We start from the raw sequence: 9,872 nt of genomic DNA on the forward strand, positions 1-9,872 counted from the left end.
AAAACTAAAGATTGATTTTACAGATAATGTTAGTTTAAAATTTTGTCCAAAAGTTACTAGTTAATAATTGTCTCAAGTTTTGTTTGTGTAAAAACTTCTCATTAAAACACGTTTTTGCTTTCACCATTCTTATTTTACTTTTTCTTTGAAGGTCCAAGGAAGAGAGGCAGGAAGACGCTCCATGACTCTGGGCCTTCAGAGTGGCAGAAGGAGATGTTGGCGACCCTGAAGGCCAGAGCCGAAGCTCCTCCTGCTCCACCTCCCAAGCCTCTCGGAGGATGAGGTGTTCCTCCTTTCTCTTCTTCCTCTCCTTCCTCTTCTACAGAAGGCGCTTCCTCATTCAAAGGAATTTGTAAAAATTCAAATTCATACATTATATGAAAACCGCACAGTGCTGTTACTAGAAAGGGCAGTTTTGAGCATGCCTGGAGCGCCGACCAGGCGGAGCTCTGGAACAGCTAATCTACGCCCTCCCTCTCTCACCTGCCACCGACCTCCAGCTCAGCGTAGTCCTGGGAACCTCCGCAACTGGACAACAGAGCGTGACAGCGTTGCAGGGGTTCCTGGGACTTGCTCTGTGTCACGCTGGAACAAACCTGTGACACACACGACCTTTTCCTGATGACACATTTTTTACATTTATAGCTTGAATGGAACCACATGGTCACTACTCACATCCTCCAAATAATACAAATAAAGTCAAGAGAAATAAAACTGGGCTGGAGACTCCGGCCTAAAAGAACAAAAGCAGGAAGACGCCAGGCCAACCACGCAGTGGGCCGTCGAACCCAGAGCCTCCCCCTAAACTACCTAAAGCAGGAAGTAAACCTGAAATAAAAGACGAAGAACGTAGCTACCAGCAATCTCCAGCCCAAACTAACACAACAAACTAAAACAACAAAACCCCTGCAGCTAAATGAGCTTGAGGTAGAAGAGGAACAAAAAGACTCCGTTGCCAGCGGAGCCTCAGAGGAAGAGCAGTGCCAGACGTCCTGATCCTCCACTGTGGAGGGAACGACCCGGGGTTGGTGGCGAGCGTGGTGCTGATCATCAGGATCAACGAGGACTTGACAGACCTCCACCAGCAGTACCCCAGGATGAAAACCACCTTCTGGAGCCTCACCCAGCGCTGCCGGTGGAGGACTGCATCCTTAAAGGAAATGAATGAAGCACTGCGCTTCATCAACAGTGACTGATCCATTTTTATCATCCAACACCTGAATTTACTTTTTGAGGTTCTTTATAATCATCACCAAAAAGGTAGTTTGATGCCAAGTTTCTTCTTTGGATCAGCAGGACATGTTATGTAGGTGGTGCTGACATTTGCTCCTTCAACCTCCAACACGTTTGAGTGTATGTCATTGTCAGTGACTCTCTGTATGTGACCATTCTTTACCTTTCTGTCCCATATTTGTAAAGGCTTACTGCCTATGCTGTACAGACAACACCAGAGACTTGACTTCTTCAACAATGTCAACAGACCGCTGGTCTTCACAGGAGGCGCAGACGCCACTCTCCATCATCAGAGAGGAGGCAGTTCAACGGGAACTGGACGGTGCGGTGAGAAATTCAACATCCTGCGTCGTCTCGGCGCCTGCAGTTCCTTCAAGGAGGAAGCACAGGCATCGAGGCTGAAAGAGGCTGATGTGGCCTCTCAGCCTGCTCAGCAGAGCCAGGCCTTCAGTGAGATCTTCCTGCAGGGTGCTGCTTTGGTGGCGCAGGCTCTGAGAGTCCAGTGTGACACAGCTCCATACAACAGCTGATTTTATACACAGCTGTTTCAATGTAGTTTTCATGTCCCATGTGTGCGTGCATTTATTTGTTCTAGCTCAAAACCAGCACAAGAGTAAATTGTTGCACCAATGACTGAAACTTGTAGCATTGCAGTATGTTTGCAGATGACATTCCTTTAAGATGAGCTTCAGGAATGAGCTGTAGTGGTGTAAAAACACAAAGGTTTAGCAGCTTAAAACATGAGGTTACAGGATTGTGATTCAATTCTGAAGGTCAGACTGTGCGCAAGTGACCCCATTTTAAATTTATGTGGTGATCATCTGAATCATGATCTTTTTATTCACATCAATTCACACTATGATGTTTCAAATAACAGAGTCCTTCATAAAAACCACAGAAACACTCGTCTGGCTGCTATTAAAGAGTGAGTGGCGAGAAGGCGGGGCCAGTCTGGTTTACATGTAGGACAGGGAGAAGGAACAAGTCAGAACTTATGTAATCTCACCTTCATTTTTCAGTTTTCTAGACAATATATTTCCATAACTGAAATGAAATTTGGTGCATTAATGGACCCAACAGCTTCCTGCTGAGACACATCCACCAATAAATACAGAGTCAAAAACAAGCCTCCTGTCATCAAACCTGAACCTCCCCAGAATCAACTATTTTTGAAATACAAATGTCCTTTTCTTCAGTCAGTGGATGTTTTGTTTTTATAATTATTATCAAGTTCTATTATTTTTCATCCGTGGCTTCAAGAGAAACTCTTTGGGTTTCTAGTGGTGTTTTCTGAAATTTTAAGGCCTGCAGAGCAACAACGAGGAATCAAAGATCAGAGATCCTGATTCATTTCAGTCCGAAACGACACAATAATAAAGTGAACAGGATGTTTAAACACTAACCCCTATCACAGTAAATGGACTGCAGATACATCAAAGCCAAGAGAGAGACCCTATCAATGCTTTGCTCCTCAGTCTAGAGGCCGAAAAGACTTTTGATCGAGTGAATTGGACCTTTGAATTGGACTGTGGATGAAGATAATGTATGAAAACACTGACATTTGGAGTTAAGGTGAAGGGTCACTGTTGTGGATTTCCCCGTCTGGATCGAGCCACACATCAGGGGAACTCCCTGTCTCTTAGCCTAGAACCACTGGCTAAATAACCAATACAGACCTGATCGAAATCTTAAGACCAGTTGAAAAATAGCTAGAATTTACCTTTGGCACATTTGGATCTTAATGAGGTTTCAAAATCAAGAAGGGGGAGTGTGGAAAAAACCACTCTGAAAATTTTTTTTATTGAAAATCAAATAAACTGAAATAGGCTGTTTATCAGCTGATCAAAAGTTTATGCCCACAGGCTATAAAAGCCAAAATCTGCTCAAAATTCTCATTTTCTGTCAGGCATTCACAAGGTCATGTCCTCCTGATGGCTAAAGCCAAGAAGCTTTTTCTTTTTGAACGTGGTCGGATCGTCGAGCTGCATAAGCAAGGCCTCTCGCAGAGTGCCACTGCTGCTGAGGTTGGACGCAGTAAGACAGTCATTCTAAAGTTTTTCAAAGATCCTGAGCATTATGGAACAAAAAAGTCAAGTTGTAGACTCCAAAAAATTACACCTGCGCTGAGCCGGAGGATCCGATCGGCTGTCCGTCAGGACACAGGGCGGTCCTCGACCCGAATTAAGGCCCTTATACTGGTGCCGACTGCGGCGCAATAACCATCAGATGGCATCTGTGGGAAAAGGGTTTCAAAAACAAAATGAATTTAAAGACCTCGTCTCCTTCAACGCCACAAAACTGCCTGTTTAGACTTTGCCAGGGAGCTTCAACATGGGACACTGAAAGGTGGAAGAAAGATTTAGTCTGATGAGAAAAAAAACTTAACCTTGACGGTCCAGATGGCTTCCAACGTTACTGGCATGACAAGCAGATCCACCTGAGATGTTTTACTCAGGACCATCAGTTCCAGACAGTTGATGCCCTTCCTGAAGCCATCTTCACCACTTGAGGTAATGTTCCCAACAGACTCCTGGAAACACTCACATCAAGCATGCCCCAACGAATATTTGAAGTCATTAACAAGAACAGTGGAGCGACACATGAGACGTTGTTTTATGTTTGGAGAGTTTCTTGTAATTTTTTGAGCGATCGTCTTAAACTTTTGATCAGCTGATAAAGAGCCTATTTCAGTGTGACGGAGTCACTCTGACGGGGGCCACGGCGCAGCGCTGGCGCTCATTAAAACGCACATTAACACTCACCTGTGTCTTTTCCCGTTCGTCTGCTCCGTTCCCCACATATTTGGACATCGTTATTCACCGCAGTAGTCGTGGGTGCACACTCGACCACTGCCAAATCATCCTCCTGCCATAATCTTTTCACCAGTATTCATGTCCCATTCGCATCCTCCTACCGGCAATCCGAGCGCCGTGTTCACTTCCTGTTTATAGCCCGTCAGATGGGAAACCCGGAAGTGACGTCATGACGTCATGAAGTCACTGAAAGGTGCCAATTTCAGCATGAAAATTTATTTTTATTGCTGATGTGTTTTGAGATGCAGTGTTTCTGTATATTTTGGGGAACTGGGGAATTATTAATTTATTATTGGGATTTATTGTGTTTTGTTGAAGAAAACTATGATTTCTGTGGTTAATTACCTGGAGGGGAGGGGCCTGTGGTGCTAAAAGGAGGCCAACCTCCACCTGTGGGGTACAGACAGGCTTCACTCTGACAGAGAGTGGGAGCTGGCAAGCATTGGGTTTGCATTGTTACACTGGAGGTAACAGAAAGACCAATACCTTTTTGAGAATTTCCAATTTCTCTGCCTATTCTTCTTGTAAATACTGTAAATAGTTTTGAGCTCGTCATTTTGTTTCCTCACTTTGGGATTACGTTCTGGGAAAATAAAAGAACCCTCAACATCATCTATCTTCAGCTGTGCCATCATTTTAACAACAAACAAGGATCCACATCACATTCAGTTTACTTGTTTTCAATAAATTACTTTTTGAAGTGCTTTTTGTCACACTCCCCCTTCTTGCTTTTGCATATTGTAGCTCTACTCATATTGTAGCTCACTGAGATCCAAATGTGCAAAAGGTAAAATTCTAGCTATTTTTCAACTGGTATTAAGATTTTGATTATAGCACAGATAATTAGAGCCAAATGTGAAATCAATGTCCATGAATACAGAACAGGAACAGAAAAGCTGGAAAACATCAATATGCATTACAGAAAGTTGGGTGCCGGAAGTAGATGTTTCCCAAAAAAAAGGCCGATTTCAAAATAAAAGCTGTGTTGTTTTTATTTCCTTAATTTTTTTATTTATTTTTTAAATGCGTCTTATTTGGAAGTAAACACAGAACTTACAAGGAGGAAAATACCAGGAATATTAAATGAACACCAAATAAGCAGGAGGAGGCAAGTTTCAGGTTATATTTAAGATTAATTTAATTTAATTCAAGCCAAATCAGACAATGTAATGACATGTCTGCTGCGACACAGGATCAGAGTGCTTATTAGAGCATCACTTCACAAGCGACAATGGATGACGAGAGACTGACGAGAGACTGGGAAGAAACTGCAGTCATCTCAGGAGTGGATGCTGAGTCTTTCAACTTGTCATGAGAATCTAAATATTCAATTTGAAATGTTACCATTCATGGTGGGGGAAAAGACTGATTCTTAGATGCATCTCGATTCAGGCCTCAGCGATTCTGAATCGCTTTGTGAGATTCATTTGCCAGAAGATAGTTTTCTATAATTAACATGACTTTCAGTACATTTAACTTAGGGCTGGGCGATATGGCAAAAAAAATGATCACGATTTTTTTCTTCATATCATTCAATCTCGATTAAAATCACGATATGTTATATTGTTTTTAAACCAGTTTTAAAGCATCTGCACTGAAAACTAGAACTATAGAATTATTTAACATTTTATTAACAAACCAAGTAAATAGCAATGCAAATTAAATAATATAAACATAGAAAAATATAACAACAATCTCACTGAACAGTGCAGTAAATGGAAAAAAAATCTAGCACCAAGATAATAAAATCTTGCGATGCATTGTTTTTTCAGTAAAAGAGAAGAACTGAATGATTGTTAGTTAGAGTGTGACAGTTTACAGCCCTGAGGATTTTTGTTGCTATAAAAGATTAAAAAACTAAAGAAACCGCCTGGGGATAATGAAGGTGCTTTAGAACAAACATTATTTTCAAGTTCTGATGCTAAATATGCTGCTGCCATCATTAATGCTTGCACCAAATGTACAAAATTTAAATAATCTAGATTGGACAGATTAGATTTAAAATGTAACGGTGCATAACTACAATAATATAAAAAAAAATAGACAAAAGTAATCGTTTTTCTCCTCTTAAAATGTTGCTCGTATGGTGCAGTGGCCTGAAAAGACGACATGGAGTCAATATTCGACGTGCACTCAATATTCGTGTTAAGATAAATATTCTGGTTTCTGAAACATTTGGAATAACCCCAGGGAGATCCTCATTCAGACCACAGCCACAGACGACGCCATGACTGCATTTGCACTTCATGCCACTAGGTGTGCTGTTTGCATGTTCAACCTTATTATACACAGACACCACAGAAGAAGAGGGGCGCTGCAGCGCTGCAGGCTCTCTCTGCATGTTGTTAGAAGAAGAGTGTCAGCGGCAAGACGTGGTGATATGTTCAATGATGCGATGCACCGTCATTTTCAGTAAAAGAGAAGAACTGAACGATCGTTAGTTAAACTGTATCACAAGTAGTTCCTGGACTCAAAAGACCAGATTCCTTGCGGATCGGTGTGATAGCAGCGGTATGCTAGCAGCGGTGCGGGTGGAGCAGCCTTTCCTGTCACCAGCAGCCTCATCTTCAGAGGATAATGCCGAGGCATTACTGACTTCCTCTGCTTCTCTGCCCTCAGCTCCACGTTCATCTCTGTTTACTTCTCAGACAACTTACAGGCGGGAGTTGAGCAGGAAAAAGTCGATTGTGATTGGCTGTGTTACGCACATTTCTGCCATGTCTGATGGAGTAAATGTGCTCTCAGCTGATCACCGTGATCGACTGGAAATTAATCGCGATCACCAATCACGATCATATAATCGCCCAGGCCTAATTTAACTTTAAAGGTAAATTTTGAGTCCATTCAACACATCCATCACTAAATACAGTATCAGTAGCAGCCCTCCTGTCGTCACCAAACCCTGGACCTCATCAAAAGCAACAGTTTTTGAATTGACATAAGTTTGACAATCGAGTTGTCTGCACACAATTTACTCCATAATTTTACGTCACTGAAAAATTGTGACGATGTGACGGAACTTACAAACTCTTCTCATAGTCACTGTTTTTTCTTTCACAGAGCTGTTGCTCAGCCAGCCTTAAAAAGGTCTCTTCCCTGGCCAGAACAACCAAAGGTAAATCACCTTCCATACCACTCCTGACAAAGTATTTTCCAGAAATATAATTTTGAAAAGAACTGGTTCAAAAATTGCAACATTTGACAATTCCGACATCTGGCTCTCCACAAAGTCTGTATCAGCACAGGAGACATTAAATGTTCTCAGATTGGACCATATCAGCTTTGGACTGAAGGTTTCAAGGGAAGCCAGAAACTGAGTTTAGTCTCTCTCAAAGTGCCTTGAAGTATTGGTTGATTGTGGCACGACAGGTTTGTACTTCATGCACTTGATCTTCCTTCTCTTCAGGAAACGAATGCAAACTTGCTCTGAATGAGAAAACTAAGTAAACACATTTGAAATGACCGCCATTTGGAAACAGACCTTCAAAGGCTTCCAACAGGAGGGCATATATTTCTTATGCATTTTGTGGCGACGACAGTAAAGAAATCTCAGTGTTCTCAAATTATGTTGTGGTACACCACCACAAGCCTGGGGAGCGAGCTACAACTTCCCTTGGAGCGTCTACACCCGCAGTGAGTGACAATCTAGCAGCACCGTCTCCTGAGAGCGGCAGACAGACAACAGCGTGAAGCAGTAGTCTGACAGGAAGCACTGTGTGAAGCAGCCAGCGCTCACTGGATCAGACTGGGCCTCAGTCCGGAGACACAAACACTAATTGAAAAGTCATAGAAAGGCCAGCGGAAGAAAAAATGAACATGAAAGAAACAAGCCAGTTGCTCATAATGTCAAATGATTTTTTTTTTCCATCACTTCATGGTTTAACAGGACTGGCATCACAGCAACCAAAAGCTCTTGTCGATGAAAAATCGTGATGCTGACTGTTCTCTGGATGGAGATAAACTATCTCAGCAGAAAGTAACTCTCAGGACCTGGTTTTCAGTATCTGTTCTCCACTGCCACAGTTGGTGAGGACAACGCTTAAAATTTAACCAAATGAATTTAGCAAACAGAGTTGCTTTGAAAAGATCAATGAGGCAGGGATGCTGCCTGTACATCTTTGATACTCTGTTCAATGAGCTCATGGCACAAGCAACACAGCAAACTGGGGAAATCACAGCGAAACAGGAGGAGGCCCTGAATACAACACGACTTTCTGCTGATGAGACATTTTTACATTTATAGCTTTGATGGAACCACATGGTTATAAAATTAATATTTCAAAGCAGGTTTTCTCATCTTTTCCAAACGAAAAATAATCCAGGTGGGACTCAAAATGAAAATAACTTTGTAACGTCATAAACAGCGTGTCAAAACTTTATGAAGTGAATCACAGCAACACTCATGTTACGGCCTCCAAACAGCAGAATCACTGCTCATAAAGGGCAGGATGTATAAAAGACGCCACCACATTAAAGTGGGTTGATTTACCCACAAACTCCATCATTTAGGCAAAACTATTCAACTTTGGGTTAAATAATACAAATAAAGTCAAGAGAAATAAAAGTGGGCTGGAGACTCCGGCCTAAAAGAACAAAAGCAGGAAGACGCCGGGCCAACCACGCAGTGGGCCGTCGAACCCAGAGCCTCCCCCTAAACTACCTAAAGCAGGAAGTAAACCTGAAATAAAAGACGAATAACGTAGCTACCAGCAATCTCCAGCCCAAACTAACACAACAAACTAAAACAACAAAACCCCTGCAGCTAAATGAGCATGAGGTAGAAGAGGAACACAAAGACTCCTTCACTACCTGTGCTGCTGTCTTTGAGCCATGAGTCACATTGACAGACTGTAAAAAGGAGTCCAGCACAGGAGCCTCTGAAGATTCACATCTGAAGGTTGTGGTCAGGGAAAACAACTGGTGAATTAGCAGAGCTGACATCAAGCTCAGAATGTCTGAGTGTCAACTTAAGAATCAGAGCCCCATCTTCAATAGTTCCTTTTCAGGACTGACTCCATACTTGTGCTGCTTTAACGGTGGAGAACCCTCAACTTCATGTCATGTTGCAGCATGTGAGACAGAGTCGACACATCTAAAAGAGATGTGTCAGACTACCAGTACACTGACCACATGTTCAGGTTGGAACTGAGTCAAATGCAGAGAACGGTCAGCTTTGGACAATTTTAAACTGTCCTTGGACAGACCAACAACATCCTCAACACTAGAAATTGGCACTCAGAGGCAGACCTCCGCCACAGCTCAAATCAGTCACCAACAACAATAAGAACACCAGATATAATCACAACAACAATAAGAACATAGGGCTGGGCGATATATCGATATTAAAATTATATCGATATATTTTTTAATGTGATATGGAATTAGACTATATCATTTATATCGATATAGTTCAAATTTGCGCTGTGATCCTCGCTCTGCTGTGCTGCTGACCCAGAGCGGAGCTCTCTGCACTGCCCCCCCAAAATGTATATTGACTTGATATTCTGTTTCTTGTGCAACTGGTTGAGACCGTTCAGAAAAGAAATTGCTAAAGGAACAAGAGGAAAAGGTAATCTAAAACGGATGTTTACATTTGTTTCTTAAACTGAGCTCTTTATTTTGTTTTTTATATATAAATGCTGCTCTTACAAAGGGTTGTCATGAAATGTGATACATTTTTTTATTTGCATCTGTAGATTTGTTAGAAAGGAGAAGAAAATCAGTCATTTGATTTCAATAAGCTATTTTTAGTTGTAGAATTAAAAAAAATGCTTATTGTATTTTCATGAATAGACTTATTTCAGAAAAAGATGGACCTATTTTATT

Source organism: Salarias fasciatus, chromosome 8 (genome assembly GCF_902148845.1).
Source record: "Salarias fasciatus chromosome 8, fSalaFa1.1, whole genome shotgun sequence".
Classification (NCBI taxonomy): Eukaryota; Metazoa; Chordata; class Actinopteri; order Blenniiformes; family Blenniidae; genus Salarias; species Salarias fasciatus.